The sequence below is a fragment of the Lycorma delicatula genome, chromosome 11, assembly GCF_047948215.1.
Source record: "Lycorma delicatula isolate Av1 chromosome 11, ASM4794821v1, whole genome shotgun sequence".
In the NCBI taxonomy this organism is placed as follows: domain Eukaryota; kingdom Metazoa; phylum Arthropoda; class Insecta; order Hemiptera; family Fulgoridae; genus Lycorma; species Lycorma delicatula.
In genome coordinates, this window is record NC_134465.1 from 47,843,809 (window position 1) to 47,863,505 (window position 19,697).

The 19,697-nt window shown below is 29.4% G+C and overlaps 1 protein-coding gene across 4 annotated transcripts in view; it reads left to right on the top strand.

Moving 5' to 3' along the window:
* LOC142332076 (uncharacterized) overlaps window positions 1-19,697 on the top strand; it is an 84,067-nt gene that overhangs the window by 5,334 nt on the left and 59,036 nt on the right. For 2 of the 4 annotated variants that reach the window (XR_012758146.1, XM_075378258.1), the window contains exon 3: window positions 14,588-14,659. The gene's annotated coding sequence lies outside the window, so the exon portion shown is untranslated. Of the gene's footprint in view, window positions 1-3,205; window positions 3,287-10,645; window positions 10,953-14,587; window positions 14,660-19,697 lie in introns of those variants that run through there. The other 2 variants (XM_075378259.1, XR_012758147.1) reach the window with 2 other exon arrangements.

Genomic DNA, 19,697 nt, shown 5'->3' on the forward strand with positions numbered 1-19,697 from the left:
AATACAGGTTTCTAAGTTAAAGTATATATATATTAAAGTATATATTATACTTATGCTATAATTAATTAACTAATACTTTACAGTTAAGTACTGCTTACCTTTTTTTTTGTATATTAACTAAATAAAATAATCATTAAAAAACAAAAATAAACCCGATGGTTGTACACATCTACCTGGAATAATTATGAAAAATGAACAAAAAATAGTTGAGTAAGTTTTTCTTTCTTTTCTTACAGGCATTTTTTCAGGATACTATAAATTAATCGTGATGTGAAATTCTATATTGTATTCGGGTGTCTGTTAGTCTTAATAAAGTGGAAGCCGTTAGTCATAATCTCATATTCTAGACTGGCACCTGACTACAACATAAAATGTATAAGTAATATTAAATTTTGTGCTAATTAACTTATTACATCCTGAAAAAAATTCCTGTATGAAAAAAAGAGAAACATTAACTATTTTTTGTTCATTTTTCCATAATTATTCTTGGTAGATATGTACAACAATTAGTAGTCGGGTTTTTGTTTTTTAATATTTATTCTATTTAGCGCTTTCTTTTGTTTCCATAACTTTACCATTCAATATGCTAGTCATCCAGATGTGATACAGGTATATATTTTTTTCTTTAGAAAAATTGTACCACTGAAATAGAAATTAGAATGTTAAAGAATGATAATGTACATTCATGTAAAGCATGTGTGTGTTCTATCTAGCTGCAATGCATTTCTGCTTCCTTTTGTGGAACACATTTTTCGCTTTTATCTCAAGAACAATGAATTTTTTGAAAAATCACAAGAGCTAAAAGGTGTTTTACAGTTTTATGAAATATCATCATTAAAATTTTAAAACAGTGTAATTTTTAAATTTTGTCCCCCAGTGTAGCGCCTTCCCTTCTTTGGTTAATACAATTTAAGATAGTCTATGTTACTTCTAGACCGAGGACCTGTTACTATCCAAACATTGGTTGGATCTGTGAAGCTACAGAAGGGAACAAACATACATAATAGTTAAACACATTACCACTATATATATATATATATATAGCAAAATCAAAAATAAGAACTATCAGTGTATAAAATTATTTACAAGGAGATTCAGATATAAACAGGAATTTTGATGCTCTATTTTTAAAATAAAAGCAAGGTTGATGTTACTAATTCGAATAATTTCTGCGTATTTAAACTTATTATCAATGTTAGTTCTCTTTTTCCTTTCTGTCACTTTTAATCAACGTACTTGAGAATGACAAAAGTTGTTCTACATCAGATTTTTACAAGCTGTAAAATTAGTTTGGAAGCTATTGTTCTCGTAGTCAAGAATGTATGAATAGTGAAAATCATTCAAAGATGTCATGAAATTGTTGAAAATAAATTGCTTACTCATGGTGAAAAACTTCAGTCAGTAAAAATGAACAAACTATTAAATAACTTCATGAATAGAGAATAAAGATTAAGCAGTTATCCCAGAAAAATATCATAAGAAATAAAAAAGTTTAAAAAACCTAAAATAAGTGTTAAGTTTTTGAAATAATAGAACATATTTCAGATTTAAAAAGTGAATACTATATAAGTTTCCCACTTTTTGGAGCTTGAAAGCATTCAAAGACGATTGAATAATATCAGATTGTTTATGTAGCAATGTTGTGGACTACAGTAATTAAAATGTGATTACACTATTTCACCTCAAAATCAAGATAAGAATACATCTTATGATACTCAAATTTACCTGGTTTGTGAAAAACAGAAACTGTTTTTTTGACGTGGATAAATAATGGCAACTTTCTTTTGGGGTTTGCAAAGAATTGCTTTATCATTGTTAAATTCTCTGATAAAAATTTAATTTATTAAAACCTAAAATGCGTCCCCAGATGAAAATTGTCCTGGCTTCTGTTCGAACACTATCTTATATTGTTTCAAAGAGGATGTCCCTCCCTCTATGTAGTGCAGATTTAGCACTATCAACTGTTTGTCCCGCCTAAGGTATTTTTAAGAGGTAAGAATGAATAGATCATTGACATTGTTCAGGGATAAGTCAATGGTAAAGGTTTCTTTTCTTCTAGGATTAAGAAGTTTTCTTGATGGTTAGAATAAGGATATTGTAGTGGCAAGATACAAAATTTAGAAATAGTGTTTTAAGTCATCTCACTCAGCTTAATAAAATAAGATTATTCCAGGGAAATGCATGTTTGTATTTTAAACAGCCTTTTCATGTAATATTAAGACTAACTTAAATAAACTTTGCTATGCTATGTGTCAGACTTTTCTAAGTCTTGGTTACCAGTAATAGCCTTCAAATAAAAGAATAAAAAATGTACCATTTTCTAAGTCTGTTTATTATTTCATTCTGATGTGTATTATCTGTGAACTTAAAATACAGGTCAGTCTAAAAGAACACACATTTCTTTTTAGTGTAGTTTTATTAAGGTTTGTCAGATTGATTTATAATTTTAAAATAAAATATTGAGGACGAAAGCAGAAATGAAGAAATTATAGGCGTGTTTATCATCAGTCACAAAGATGGATCGGTGGAGTATGATTAATCGTGTCACTTGTGTCCAATTTTTTTATAAAAAGTAAGTCAACCCAAATGTAATTTAGGGTGCATTTTAATAGCTGTAGTTCACAGAATTGTAACTCAATTCTTTTATGGGTATAACATTTTGTCTGGCTCAGTTCTGATAAATCTTCTCCTGGAAGATCACGAAATATAAGAACTCCTCAAAACATTGTTCATGCTCAGGAATCGATCATCGGAGTCCTATTCAGTTAAAAAATTATTTCAGGCTCATGGGTTATCAGAGCTTAATGTTCGACATATACCGGGTGTTCGACAATTATCTTAAAAACTTTGATGTCTTATTAGAAAGAAAATAATAGCCTTATTAATGAATGGTTGGCTCTCTGTAACAGGTAACTCTTAGTTTCCCTCCGCAAATACTAGTTAGCACTGTAATCGCATACATCAGTTGCCATAAATATACAAATGAAAGCACAATGCGTAGAGTGGTTTTTTGAAACAAAATCAAACCCAAAAGTTCAAAGCAATTTTAGAACTCTGTGTAACTTACAGCCACCCTTTAGAACAAGTATTTGTTCACAGTATGATAAATTTAAAAAACTGGCAGTATTGAACATAAAAAGGATGCAGGCAGGCCTAGAACATCACATGAAAAAATGGAAATCATTTGTCAGTCTTCTGTTCACAGCCCTGGGAAGTCAACTCAGCAGCAGAGTTAAATCATCCGCAGTCTATCATTCACGATGCTTTAAAGAAATGAATTAAATTACTTACTTATAAATTACAAATATTGCAGCATATTACAAAATAATATAACTATTGCTAGAAAGGAATTTTTCTTTAGAAATGGGTAAAGAAAATGTATACAAAAAAAAATACATTCTCATGAGGAATTAATTGTCTACTTATGGATGCAGCTGAGCAACTTAAGGACAGCCTGAAGAACTAAAAAGAGTAACAAAAGTAGTACAATAACATGCCAAGCAATGTGTTGAAAATGGTGTGCTCATTTTTTAACATTTATTATAAACTGGTACATGTAATACACTTTGGTCTACTGTACCTTTCTAAATGAAATTCAAATTTTTCTTACTTTTCTTTATTTAATTCAATTTATCTTACACCATTTTGCTCTTTTAAACCAGTTTTTTTAAACGATTATGTGTTTATTAACCATTTAACAAAGTTATTGTACATCAAACATAAAAAACAGGGTTCTTTATCCCATTTTATTGGTTTTAACTCAGATTTCTTAAAAAACTACAGCTTATACAGTTCTTGGACCTGTTTTCTTTGATTTTTCAGATCAAAAACTTTAAGAAATCACTAATTCTGCCCCTTAATTAACTTCTAAAAATTTCAATATGACCTCCGATTTCAGCTACCCTGAAATCTGAGTGAAATCATTCACTACCCATAACTTGTAAATAAATCATTTTACGCCATATATTTATGAACTTATCTATTATTTTAACGAGTAAAATAGGTTATGAAAGTCCCAGGAGAACTTTGTGATACACTCTTTATGCAGGATATAATATGTTCTAAATTTTTAGTGGAACATATTTTCTATACTTTTAACTGCAATAAGACAAGATTGTATCAAGGTATTAAAAACGTTTCTTTTCTGCTAGTCTTTATATAGTAATAAGGTTTATAAGTTTTTGATGCGAGTTCTACGGGATGCAATTAAAACTTTTTCCATATCGTTTATAAAAATCTTTATTACATTGAAAATATACATTTAACTTAAAGGTAGGATTTTTAAGGCGTAGAAATTTTTATCATATATTTTTTTAGTATCAGCTTCAAATGTGCTTCTGTTCTACAATAAATAACTCAATTATAATGTACTCATAGTACCCCAAAAACACTGTAGACCATATCATATTGTAATCATGATTTAGTTAATGACAATAAAGTATTTTTGTAATTTCAATTGTTCAGAATGATTTTAATTATAAAATTTGTTATTCTTTCTTTTTTCTGTGAAATTCAATGTCTAGCATTTAATCCTAAGTATTTCAAGGCTACTTTACATATTTTATAAGATTATAGTAAAATCGTATGACAATCTAAAACTTAACATCTAAGTTGCTGGTAATTTGTCTTTAACAAATAAATTAAAAAGTGAATCCTGGTTTAAAATCTCGGTCAGGCGTGGCATCTTTTCAAATGCTACCAATTTCCACCAGCTAATGGCCATAGCTGTTGATGACTGCTTGTTCATAACAAAAAAAAAAGAAAGAAGTGTATAGTTTGGTTTAATTAAATTAAAATATTCCATAAGTTATGTAAATTATACTAAATTTATTTTGTTGTTTTACAAAATAAACCAAACCTAATTAATATTTAATGAATGCGTATTACATAGCATAATAAAAAAAAACTCTGTCTACTGTTATTGTACAAGAAATAAATATTAAAAAACACCACTGCCAAAATAAAAATTGCTGTTTAGTATAGGATAATTTAAAAATGTGCAGGTGACAATTGGTTCAGCCGTTGACCTGCTACAGTGGAACATACGAGGTGTGGGAGAAAAGTAATGAGACTGACTTTTTACTTACCAAAGTTTATATTTTTTTCAAACAACAATATTATCCCCTTCAAAGTAGTTCCCTTGGGCATCTATACACCGGCGGAGTCGTTTCCACTCCTGGTAGCAGCTCTGGAAGGCTTCAACTGGTAGGACTTTTAACTGGTCGGTCACAGTGTTTTGAATATTCTCCAGAGTTCCAAAATGACGTCCTTTTAAGACATCTTTCAATTTCGGGAAAAGGAAAAAGTCACAAGGACTCAAATGAGGTGAATAGGGGGATTGAGGAACTGTAGGAATGCGTTTTGAGGTCAAAAATTCCCTGATGGAAATGGCCGTGTGACACGGGCATTGTCATGATGAAGCATCCACTTATCTGCAATGTCTGGTCTCATGCGAATCACTTTTCCTGAGCCTTTCAAGGACACCTTTGTAAAACACTTGGTTGACAGTTTGTCCTGTAAGAACAAATTCTTTATGAATGATACCCCTACTGTCAAAGAAGCAAATCAGCATTGTTTTGATATCTAATTTGCTCATTTGACATTTTTTCGGTCGAGGAGATGATGGAGTGTACCACTCTTCGCTTTGCCGCTTTGTTTCAGGATCGTATTCAAATATCCAGGATTCATCACCTGTGATCACACGATTGAAGAATTCTTGGTCGTTGTTAATCCTCTCAAGATCAACGCACACATTTCTTCGATTGTCCTTCTGTTCCGTTGTGAGATTTTTCAGCACCAATTTTGCATGTCAAAATTTGATGTACGGTGAAAGTGTTTTAAATTTAACTGTTCACTCATCATCATTATTGTTAAACAACGATCTATCTCACAAGAACCCTCACACACTCAACGTTTTCATCAGATTTTGAAGTTGAAGGTCTTCCTGAGCGAGGTTGATCTTCAGTGAAATCATTTCCAAAAATGATTTGTGCCAACGGAAAACTTGTGCTCTTGATAAGCAATGTTCCCCATAGGCCTGTTTCAACTTTTCAAAGGTCACACTCAGGGATTCCCCAAGTTTACACCCCTTTTTGGAAAACATCTTCACATGTAGATTTCTGAATCATTCAATGAAGCGTTGAGATACAAGTTATTCAAAAATGGCTCATTCATCTGAGAGATGAAATTTTTAAATTATATTTATATAGCCTATGACACTCCTGGTAATGGAAGGATTCCAATGCAGTGTCATATATCTTAATCGGCTCACTTGTTGAGCTGCTTAAACATACATCCATTGAGTGGAATAAACATACATCCTAAATACATTACACTTCTTTTTGGGTAGTCGTGTAAAAATACAGTAGTGTTGCTATTACTGCATCTGTGATCTAAGTTATAATTATTATTATTAATTGGTTTTTTTTTCTTAGTTATGAAGACATGCCTTTTAATGATGTATTTAAAAATTATGTTGGTTTTTGTTTTTGAACTATGACCTTGAGCTTTTTAATTTATGTGATTTATTCTCTCTGTGGTGTAAAGATTTCTGCTTAGGTACTTGAAGTAGGGCAGCTTATAAAGAGGCAATCAAGTTATACTTAAGTACAGTTATACTTATTGGTAACATTTCTTTTTATTACATCATTTTATGTTGTAATGTGTCTTATGTAATATGTAGTAGCATGTCCAGGCCTTTTATACATGTGGCAGTTTATTCAACACCGTATAACAATGGTTGTTTCTATTATTTTACTTAAAATATCCCTTCTTTTGTAATAAAGTAATAATTTTTAACTGTAAAATCTTTTATTTAATCTTCTATAAAATCGGAGGTTTGTGTTACATTCAATTCATTTTGATTATTTTTATCCTATTAGTATTGACTAGTTAAAAAAATTACTCTCAATTTAGTAATGAATATTTATTTTTTATTAAGAGTTAAAATAATATATTCTAAGAAAATTTTTAAAATTTATGTATTGAAATATTGTGTAGATGCACTTTTGGATTTGAGTGGGAGTTGGTGGGAAATTTTTATTTTATTTTCTCATGCATTTTTGCAATACCTGCAAAAATGAATACTTAGCTCAATATAAGAGTATATTAGTATGGTTTTTATGGGCATAGTAAGCTTTACATTCTTAAGTACTTATGCTGTTAATTTGATTTGTAAAAAAAATATATATATAAACATTCTATAGACAAATAGATAAAATAATTATTTAAAATATTTATTTATTAATAATTAGTAATAGTCTTGATTTCTTTGCTTTTACTTACCAGGCTAGATATACTGTATAAAGTACACTGTTTAAGGGAATTTATTTTAATCGGGTCAGATTTTTCACATAGAGTATTATACAGATTTTAATTTTTCATGATATTCTCTATCTAAAAAAACTAATTTTAGCATTGAAAAATTCCAGAAGAACATGTGTACATAAAAAAAAAAACCTGTTTTTTTATGTCTCCAGACTGGATAGACCATTTGGATGAAATTTCCGCTACCATTTCTATATGTCCCGTTTAATTTTGACACGATTGTTGTAACGGACAGAATAGGGTCTTTTTTGTTTTTTGTATTTAAGCGATTTCAGTTAGGGATGGAGATAAAAAACCCTTTTTTTCATATGAAATGCATACGGATCATTGATGCCATTTAATTTTTGTTACATTAGGAAAAAAGGTTGGGAAAATTTGGTCATCGTGGTTTCTGTACCTCAAAGTAGAACAGTCTGTATAAATAATTCTTTATTTACTATAATGTTCCAATTAATTTTCCTTCTAAGTAGCATTCTGTCGAGAGCAAAACCCTTAGAAGTGAGAGTTGGATAACTTTTCTGGCTTTGCTGGAGGACGGCAACCCGTTGAAAAGAAGACTTGTCAGTAAGATTGTAATCCTTACATGATTTATGAAAATGTAAAATTTTCAAGATCAGTTCTTTGCAGCCATATTTTTTGAGTAGGTAATTTTGTAATTAATTTTTATTTATGTTAAATTAATAAGCATTAGTGCGTTTCATTGTTAGTTTCTCCATCCTTCAAAGAAACTCTTCCATGTTTTGTTGAAGATCTGGGTGCACTCGTCATCCCAAGTTCTCAGGATCACTTGTGAATGCCTCCCTTTCAGTCTGTTCTTCACCTGGAGGAACAGTGTGAAGTCACATGAAGCAAGTTCAGGACTATAGAGAGAATATTCTAACAGTTGGCTAAATACTCAAAGAAAACTTTAGAGTGTTATCATGGTGAAGAGTCCATGTGTCCATCCTTGAGTTCAGCGCAGCGTTTTGAGAGCTTTGACAACTTTTGGTAGGGATTCCTCAGTATACCATTTCTACGTAAATGTCTTCTGAGTTTCTAACATGACTCGCTCTAAAACTCCTCTCAGTAAATAATACAGTCGCCATTCTCTCCTTCACTGGTCAATCTGGATTTTCAAACACTCATGGAGGCTGGAGCTTCATCTTCAAACACACACTTATTTGTGAGCTTTGGCGACGATATCATAACAGTACAGCAAAGTTTCCTTTCATTATAGTTACAGCCAAGTCAATATCGTTGACAGGAGATGAAACTTACTGATTTGTCAGCTTAATGTATCGCCATGATTTTAGGAAACAGAGTTCAAGTGTTGATCCACAGTCAGTGTTGACCCATCAAGTAGCATCAAGAATGACTATCATGAAGGTCTGACGAGCTTTAATATGAATAATCAAGCTGGGTCAGATCAAAACCTCTGTTAATAGTGATGGTGATAAAGGATCTACAATAAGGAAAGGAAATGAATACAGCTTGAATGAATACTTGCCAAATGTTTACTGTCTTGAAGAGTACAAAGTAAATCACTCAAGAGTTCTATTTAGGCACTAAAGAAAACTACAGAGCTTGTGTAAAAGCAATACACAATGAAAAATTGACTTATTCATTACAAGGAAATACATCTCAACATTTAAACAAAACTAGATGTATTAAGAGATAACTTGATATGCTGACTGGATTTGAAAACTATACGATGCTAACCTCGTTGTTAAATAAATTTTCTTAATAAAAACTACCAGTCAATGATGACTATGATTTCATTCGTATACAAAATCGTTATGGTGGTTGTAAACGTTACATAGGATTAACCTCAAAATTATATATTTAATTTTGCTGCTGATTTTCATATAAACGAAATCTGTTATTTGATTTTATATCGGGAAATTCTGTTGTTTAGTTTGTAAAATATAACACTTTTTAAGGTGTGATGAGTTAATATATGTACCGGATTTTATTTTAATTCTTTTGATTCTGTGGAAGTGTTTTAACTTATTTTTTAGAGGTGTAAGTGTTAGAAATATTTTCACAATAATTACGTAAGAAATCTCCTTAGTTGATACGATTAACGTATTAAAAGTTCCAAATTTCGAATCGGATACTAATATAGCTGATACTGTGAATCTTAAAAATATATTTACCAGTTGATCGTAGTATGTTTTTCGTCTATTATTATTAATTTGCTTTACAATGTGATCAATAATTTTCTTATTATGTTGTATTTACAGCATGGATTTGAATAATTAATATTGTAAAAAGGTCCCTCCTTTCTTCTTAATTATTTATCTTTTATAATATTCTGTTCCAGTACGTACTTAAAATAGGAAGTCATTAGAATAGATTCAATGGTTTGTGAATTAAAAGTAATTATAAAAATTTTAATTTTGATGGTTTTCACTTGCACATTTCCCCTAATCGTGTAAATACATGGAAGATTTTTTTCGAGTTATTTACACAGTTCCGTGTTTGTGTAACGATTTACGTAACTGCCTTACGTAGCAACACCGTGTTGCCATTTAAGGGATGGAGATCATCTTTTTCTTACGTTTTCTTGTAAAATTTTTTTATGTATCAGTTTACCTTTTAATATGTATTCAGAATGTAGATTTTAATTATTTTGTTTATTAATCGTGCTCGTTTTATTTTTTTATTTATTAACTACAATGGTGTGTTGATATCTTGGTTTGGTTCTGTTACCGTGTCTTAAATTTATTACTTTCGTGTACCTGATGTAATTTGAATCATAAAAAGGAGTGCCGGAAAAATAACCCCTATTAATTTTTTTTCGATCTATTTTTATTATTCCGTTTACTTTGGACGTAGCTAGGTTTCCCCCAATGTCGCTATAGGATTTGTTTGGTTAACCATAAAAATAAATGTTACAGCTCGATGGTAGGCCTAGCTTATTAGTAGAAACAAATAGTGAGCAGCTTCAGATGTGTAGTAAGTAAATATAAAAAGCTACTAATCAAGTTTATTAAATTAATATCTTGTTGAATGACCGTACAAAACAAACATTTAAATTTTATTCATTAAAGTTATAGCATATTCGGTATCAATCAAATAAATATTGTCTATAAATATATGCTACCAATTTGTTAATACAAAAAAAAATCCCATTTATTTACAGGATTAATTGTAAAAATTATTTATATAAAAAAATAATAGATCGTTATTAGTTCTTTTATGACTACTAGAGCACTCTATTGTGTAATATTTTACTATAAAGGTGGTCCGCCATGTGTCGAAGTTGTAGACACTATTGGGCAAAAAGTACTCTGTTCCCGCCGCGCGCGCGCGTGTGTATGTATATATGTATTTTTACATTTATTTCGTTACGTGCCGTTTGTACAACCTAAATTTAGTGTTTCTCGGTCGATTAACTATTAAAAAACATCTATTTGTTTTTAGGAGTGAACTGAAATGTTGTAACTTTAAGGGTTGATGTCGTGACTTTAAGGGTTAAATGGATTGAGAAAGTACGAATCTAACATGTGTAGTACAGATATGTTGTAGTAGACAGAAATGTTTGTTTCTTTGATCTTGTGAACGCAATCTAGTATTTACTTGACGAACTATATCTTGCCAACCTAAGTTAATGTTTGTTTTGTTCGGATACCTGCAGTTTTGAGGTGCGTTTTTATTAGAAGTAAATAAGTGTTATTGTAAAAGTAACCTGTATTCCTAACCTGTTGTTGTATTATTAATATTGATTTAATGTATGAATTTTATCGATTTTTATTCTACATTAATTAATTACTATTTTAAATTTTGTGGTATGAGTTAATAAAACTAACCTTAAAGTCAGTTTTGTAAACTGTGAATCCTAGTATGGTTTTTGTTTGGAATTAGCCCCTGTTCGAATAAAGTACTTTTATAAAAGTTTATTTTATTTTGGACTTTTTCCATGTTAATATATTATAAATTTACATTACCGTAAGCTTACAGATGATAATGCTTCTAGTAGCGTTTTTGTTTTTCCTTTGTTTTTTTTTTTCATTACTATGCACCAAGAAATTCAGGAAATATTTTCAGTATTTGATGCATAAAGAAATAACAAGTCTATGGATGGCTATTAGGTATGTTAGTAAATGTAATCTGTTTAGTTAGTATATTAATTGGTTTTGTTTTAGATTTATTAAAAGTTAGTGTTAGTGCTAAGTATGCGATTGGTTTTTTAATGATTATATTAATTGATTTAAATGAATAACATTAAAAAAGATTTAATAGATTCTACATTCTTGTAGAAAGAGTTTCAGTTTAAGGTTACCTAAATTAATCACAATTTGTTTTGTATTGATTATTATATGCATTTATTATTCTTAATTTTTAAAAGAAAAAAAATTAATGTAGTCATATAAACTCAGAAAAAAAAAATAAAAACCAGTGTACAAGTATTTAAACATTAATTATATAAACTTTTAGTTCTTTTCTATTATATATACCCTATTAAAATTTTTTGCAATTTTTTTTTTGACGGCCATGGTGTGACGTAAATGTTGCTATTATTTATATTTAATATCATAAAAAATGTAAAATTAATTCTAGTGGCACCCTTACGATAAAAAACTACCAAATACTCAATCTTGAAATATTTTCAGATCGGCATTTATTTATATTGAAAAAAATTGTTTTAGAATTACGTGTAAAAACATATCTATTATTATTATTAAATATTACAGATCATTAATGCCGTCTGTTGTTTTCTTTATTAATCAATTTTTAAAACTTGTTTTAATTTTTTCTTTTTTTTTAGCTCTTTAACTTGTTAAATAAATAATGTTTCTGTAATGCTAGTACTGTCCTTAATTATCTCAAGCCTGTATTGAACATTTCTTGTATCACAAAAAATAGATCAAATAGCTAAAATAAATACAAAGACAGTCATTAAATCTTATTTATGTTTTCCATAACAAAAGAATCGTGGTTTCAAAGTGTACGTTATTTTCTTGCCTCTCTTTGATGATTTATTGAGAGAATTGATTCTGCGTTTTGGCCCTGTGCTCTAAAATATTTCCCTATAAATTAGGTGCTAAACATACACCAGCCCTAAATAAACTGTTTAAGTTTTTGTTTAAAAAACGTTCTAAAACTTATGAGAATATTCTCCACAGTTCTGAATTTTACTCCAATATGTCTTTCCATGTCAAAAATTTACTTACATGACTCCAAAAATTATATTACAGATGAAACTTCCTATTGTTATTACAAGCTTTTGTTCATTCTTTAACCAAAGTTGAAAAATTAATTTTTTTTTAACAGTTTATATTCAGCTTTTTATTCCTCTTAAAATATTTTTCAATGTCATGTAGATTACGCTAGCAGGTTTTCCCATTAATTATTGTGTGATATTTATTAGATCACTTACTAAGGTAAGTTATGACCAATGTTTAAAACTGCAAGACACTTCTAGCGACAAAACATTTTTTAACTCTCATTTAATAAACATGTAACCTAAAACTTATTCAAAATTAAACTAGCTCACATTCAGTAATGAATAATTTTTTATTCTGAATGAAACTTAATTTAATATATAATATAGATCACAAGATAAGATAAATTATAAATATAAAAACAAATTATTAAATAAAAACAGTCCATATTAATTATTTAAGGGCAGTCGTAACCACGTATTCTTTGCATGTTAATTTTAGCTATTAAAGACACATCTCGGGAACTATTAATGCTACAGGCTTCAAATTGTTTCTGGATACTTTGTAATCTAATTAGATTAGATCCATCTAGAATTTTAACTATAAACCACTTCCCTAATGAAATATAAATTAATAATTATAATAATATTAATTTTTTTCAATTTTTTAGGAATTCTTATTTTTTTAACAGTTATTGTTCACATATTTTCATAATTCTAAATGTATTGAAAGATATATATATAGAATAATGACAAAAAATTCAAGTTGTTATTTTCAGTTCCTAAGATAATGGGTCATAAATATAGAAAAATATGTTTAAAAAAATTGGATTTAAAAATTAACGTTAATGAGTTTTTTAAGTTAGCTGTTTTAAAATTGCCCAGCTTCATAATCTGGGTCATCAGTGATAGCCTTTTAATCTTCTAGCTTTAGTGTTTTATTTCTGCTTGCCTTTTTTCTGCATTTCTTGAACTGTTTTTTCCACCTTGGTTACCCGTTCTGCATCATACTTTTTTAAGACTTTTACAGTATTAGAATGGGATTGATTCCAAGATGCTGCAGAACTTCACACTTGCTAATGTTGATACTGTATCATGTACTCCAAACTCAAGTATTTCCTTTCCCACAAAAATATTTTTTTGCTACCAGTTCCAAATTATGTAGTTAAAAGAGAATCAAGAGTTCTACGTCTGTTCATAGAGACATTTTTCAAGCAATCTTCTTCAGATAAACTTTGAAATATTGGCCTTATAGCTTAAAGAACAGACATTGGGAAAGGTTTTATGAGTAAGAACAGCTTTTACTGTTAAACTTTGTAACCTCTTCTTTCATCTGTTTAACAAAGCCACCTTGACCTTTATAATTCCAGAGGTATTTAAATCTGTTTGTTTAACCTTGATTGGTTCATTTGGTCCACATATCATAGAATTTTTTTTTCACCTTATTATTAAAAAAAAAAAATAGAATCAAATTTTCTTTATCATGTAGTGTATTTTTTATTAAAATGTTTACTAAAATGAATTTAATGGAGATACAAACCAAACCATCTTATTAATCATTCCACTATTAAAATAATATTAAATTACAAAAAATAACTTGCTCAGAGTGGTAATAATTTTATAATAAAACAACTAACCAATACTGGATGGTAGGATCTGTTAGTATATGCTATCTTTATAATTTTATGTGGATGCAGTGCCTGCCCAGGATTTAAACCTAGAGTATTATGAATGGAAGTCATTCATAATAAGCCACTGTTAAAGTTACCTTTTTATCTTATTTTATTTAGATGGAAATTCATTACACTGAATATCTAAAAATTATATTTTGCAGAATCTTTGTGATTAATTGGCAACAAGAAAATTTATCAGATGGCTATATGTAACTTACTAGTATCAAATGAAATTTTATGAGTTGTTCAGAGAATACTTATAATAAATTATGGCTTATTACTACAAACTTTTTTTGATGAACATGAAAACTGTATGTTGAATTTTCATTTTTAAGAATAACTGTATTCTACTTGATATAATGTATGTATGTGCAACACATATATGCATTATGTAATGTAATGTGCGCATGTGAAGACTATGTTATCTTTTCTTTTTTTTCAGATTTTTAAATGAGGATCCCATTATGCATGGAAGTGAGAACGTGCATATGAAAGTAATTGCAATATAAGAAAAGTACGTAAGTTTTATTTCTGTGCATTATCATGAATTAGTTTTTCAAATTATTAATTTCTACTTTACAGATATTATGAATAAAGATGACAAAATCTAAAAAAAAAAGTGATTGCAAAATTTTTTTTTTGAATGTATAAAGTGTGTAATCAGTGGATTGGGTACAACAGGGGTTTATAATTCATTTAAGTAATACGTTTTTCAATATTGTTGTATACCTAACTATGCTGATATTACTGTGTGACATTTTATGAAAATGTCACACAGTAAGCACATACATTATCCTTTTACTTAGTGAAAGAGGCTTTCACTAAGCAAAATGGCTATTTTTTTTCTTAGTTCACGATCATATTTAGAAATGTTCATTATAATTTGTTTTTCTATTTTAAATTAAGTAACATTGCTGGTGTATTAATAAATTGAAGTATTGATAAGATTCAGTCAAAATTTACATTATTTGTCCAAATTCATTTTTTTAATAAATTTTTCAGACAGTAATGATCGGGTTAGTCTTTTCTTCTTCAAGGTCCTTTTCTTTTTCCTGTTTAGCCTCTGGTAATTACGTTTCAGATAATACTTCTGAGGATGATATGTATGAGTGTAAGTGAAGTGTATGAGTGTAGTCTTGTACAGTCTCAGTTCGACCATTCCTGAGATGTGTGGTTAATGTTAATTGAAACCAGACCACCAAAGAACACCGGTATCCATGATCTAGTATTCAAATCCGTGTAAAATTAACTGATTTTACTAGTTCTTGAATGCTGGAATTCTCAACTTCCAAATCAGCTGATTTGGGAAGATGCGTTCACCACTAGACCAATCCAGTCTGTCTTCTTCAAGGTCCTAATACCATTAAGTCACAGTAGGCCTCTTGTGAATAGGTCCATTTGCAAAATTTCTCAGCGTATATTTGTTCAATTTTTCTTTCTAAGAAAATGTCAGTTTTCTGAAATAAAGATCTTGCTAGAGCAGATTAAGTGAGCAATCTGGCAAAGAAGTACAGTAGTCCTAGTTTTGTAGTTATGGCCGGACAGTCATGCAGCAAGAGCATTGTATAGATTGTGCTCATACGTATCACGGAAGAAACCTTGCAAATGCATTTATGCATTTCTAATTTTTTGTAAGAATGCTGTTACCTAGTCCTCTCAGTGTGTTGCACTCTTCTGCTGTTTTTTGAACTCTCACTATCAAAATGATTTTTTTCGTGAACACATGTAATAAGAGCATCACAACTATAACCTGAACACAGGGTTGTCTTTATTAATTTTTGACTGATGATCATCCTTAATTCACTTAAGCCATTCCTTTAGAATGCAATCTCTAGTGCACTAATCAGCATAAACTTACTTTATCACTTCATGAGTCTGTAAATATTTTCCGAACTTTTAAGCAAAATTTATTATTGATTACTTCACAAATATCAGCTATTTTGAATGTTGCAAATTTTATGTTGTATAAATCAACAAACAGTTGTAGCATAGTAAATAACCAATTTTTGATGCAGCAGATTAATAAAAAGAGTATTACTAGGCGCACAACTTACTGAATTATGCTACAATTTTTGATTAGCATGCTATTTAAAAAGTCATTTACATGGATGTCAGACTGATTCCACACTACTTATATGAGGGCTATTTCTAAATTAACCTCCTTTCAAGTATTAAAAATAAACAAAATAAATTGAAAAAATGTACTATTTACAAAAGTTATATACATACTTATTATATTATTACTTCATAGTTCCCACCCAAATTCAAACATTTGTATTGTACCAATTTGTCTATTCCCTTTTCTAAGAACCATCAAAATGCCATCTGTGAGTTCTTCATTGCTTTTGAAGAATTAAATAGCTAGCCAGTTCTTCAGTTTTTGAACAGATGAAAATCTGATGGTACGAAGCCACCAAGGTTAGGGAATAATCAAAATTCTTACGCTTAAACTTGTTTAAAACACCCTTAGTGCTAGCGGCAATGTGAGGCTGTGTGCATTGCCATAAAAAAACAAAAAACTACCGTTTATTCTGTACAACTCTGCTAAGTGTTTCAGCGTCAAAATTTCACAATAAATGTTTGCCACTATTGTAGCCACCATCATAAATCCTGCCAACAAAATTCCTTTACGGTCTCAAAACAGAGCAGCCATCAATTTCTGTTTGAATTTTTGTTCTGTGAGTCTCTGTGCATCACTGTTTGGTCTTTTATTTTGTTTCAATATTAATGATCCAAGACTCATCCCCAGTAACAATACTGTCAAGAACTTCAATAACCTTTACTCTGAAATTGTTGAAGATAAGTCAGTTCCATTCCCATTCTTTTTGTTTTGTGGACATTTGTAAGTCATTTTGATACTTGTTTTACACCTTACTTATGAAAATCCAGTGTCTGTAATAATTTTTTAAAGAGTGGTCCTTGAAATTTGAAGAAAATTTTTATTAAGTTCAATAATTGTGAAGCAACCTTTATCACGAACAGCATGTTTAGTTTTTCCATGTTCGTCACTCACCATGCAATGTCATCTTTCCTCATCGTGCATGTTAGTTTTCCTTTCCCTGGATTTCCTGCACCATTCTCATACAGAACAATCACTCATTATTATCTTGAACTACATACATATTCCCTTCAGATGTTCCTTATACTTGTAAAAATTGAATGATGCTCTATATTTCTCACAACTGACCGGAGTTGCAACAATCATCTACATATTTCATCACATACTACTCAAGAGGTACAAAATGAAACTGACTGACTCTAGTGTGATAATATTTAAGCTTAGTTTATGACTATGCGTGCGCTGTGTGTAATGGAAACCAATTTGTTTGTAATACATGACCAGAGGTTAATTTGTAAGTAGCTTATATATGATATATTACTCTTTAATAATGTACAGAAAGTTAGGAATGGGATGATACTGTTAATTGTGTCATGAAATTACTAGTATTCTGGACACAAGATTATATTTTACTTTGTGCTATTATATTGTTTTCTTTTCATTTTTGTAATTGTGTGTGTAAAGCATGTAAATTTACTTGCCTTAATTTTACAGTTGTGCCTTATCATCTCTTTGTTGTAAACTTTTTCCTATATATGATGAAATATTAATTTCGGTTTTGTAGTTTTTAGGTTGGGTATGTAAAAACAACTTTCTACCATTTGAATAACTGTTTACTTTTTATTGTGATTTTAAAAACATAGCAAATTTTCTTTTAATTGTTTGAGGGTCAGATATCTTCAATGCCTACCATGTTAAAAAAGTATGATAAGTATGAATGAACTTCACCATTCAAGGACATAGCTCGTTATTAGTCGCACCATTCAAGGACATAGCTCTTTATTAGTCGCACTCATTACCAGTTTTGGATAGCATGGTAAAACCACTCTTTTAAGTGCAAATGCAAATCTGCTGCATCTTTGTGGCTTTCTGTTAACATGCTTACAGATCTTAATTGCAATTTAAATCTAGGTGGATGATTTTAAGAGAAACTACTACAGACATGTCTGAAAAGATTTAATCTATGATAATGAAACCAATTTTTGTTATTTTAAAATCAACATGATTGTTTAAGTTATCGGTCATGATTAAGAGTCACACAGAATGCTTTTTGTCTTATTTGTTCGTTCTTCTGTTGCAATCATTTCACATATTTTATGTAAGTTTTATCATTATCGTATCGTTATAGATAGTAAGCAGTTATTTACAAATTTTATATAATTTGCAATTTAATAAAAAACACAACACATATTAGCGTTCAAATATCACAGTTGCTGGCAATATCAATTATCTGTTAAATTTTAAATTATTAACAAAAAATTGTACAGTTTAGAAACTTAAACTGAGCTAGCTAAATTACCAAAGGGAGGAGCAACAAGTGGTGTACTACACCAATGAATTTATAGTTAAGCTTGAATCCTGCTGAACCTCATTACCTTCAAGGTAGCCCCCTTTTAAGCAAGTTCCTTTTTTTAAGATTTGAGACCTTCCTTTTTTCGTAAATAACTCCATAGGTAGTGCACTTAAAAATTGTCAGGAAGGGATTTACAGGACATGTTTTATTTTTCATGCAAAAATTAATTATATTTATTAAAATGTATATAACTTAACTACTTTTTATTCTTATATAAATTATTTTAACGTCTTGGTTCTTTATTAAATTTTTTTGTTAATTTTATTTTCTTCTAACAAAAAAGTCTAGCATTGTTTGAATAGAGCTGATTTCCCAATGTTATTAAAATGCTGGATATAAGTAAATTTCCAGTTTTTCCAAAACAATGGAAAAAAACAAATTTATTTATTAAGTCAAGTTATAAGTAGGTCATAAAAATCTATTAAAAATATATTTTTTATCACCAAAAAAAGGTTTATTAAACTTGCTTTTAAAGGTAGGTGATATACTTTTAAAAATGTAATTAAACTTATTCTAAATACTAAGAATAATTTTTTTTTTAAATGTTAATTTTCTTTTGCTTTTGTTTTTGTTGGTTGTTATGATTATGCCTTGCCATTATTTAATTAATAATATCTCGTAGGGCAATAATTTATCATGTATTTTAACAAAGTTTAATGAAACCTAATATGATAAAATAAATTCCAGTGTCTAACTTTAAATTTTGGCTCGAGTATAAATTACTTGTTATCAAAGAATGCCGTAGACATTTCTTATGAGTACTGAATGCCTCCTTAACTGTTACCTTGTTTTTATATGGAACTTTTTCATTTACTTCTGTGTCAACTTCCGCATTGTAGGTTTGTAATACAATACCCATTTCTTGATCAGTAAACTGCTGCTCATTATTAGAAACTAACAATTTTTGTATTTTGTCCTCAAATTGTTGCACTCGGGAATTCTTTTTACCAACTTTATAATGCTGGAACTATAACAAATCGATGAGCTCTTCAATTTATAAATCTGACAAATTGTACCGTGGTACAATTGGAGAAGTTATTTCTCCCAAAATGCGTAGTAAATATTTATTTAAATTTCTACTAATTTTATAAGTTCTGAAAGAGTTTTCCTTAGTAATACCAGGTGTACCATAAAGGGATA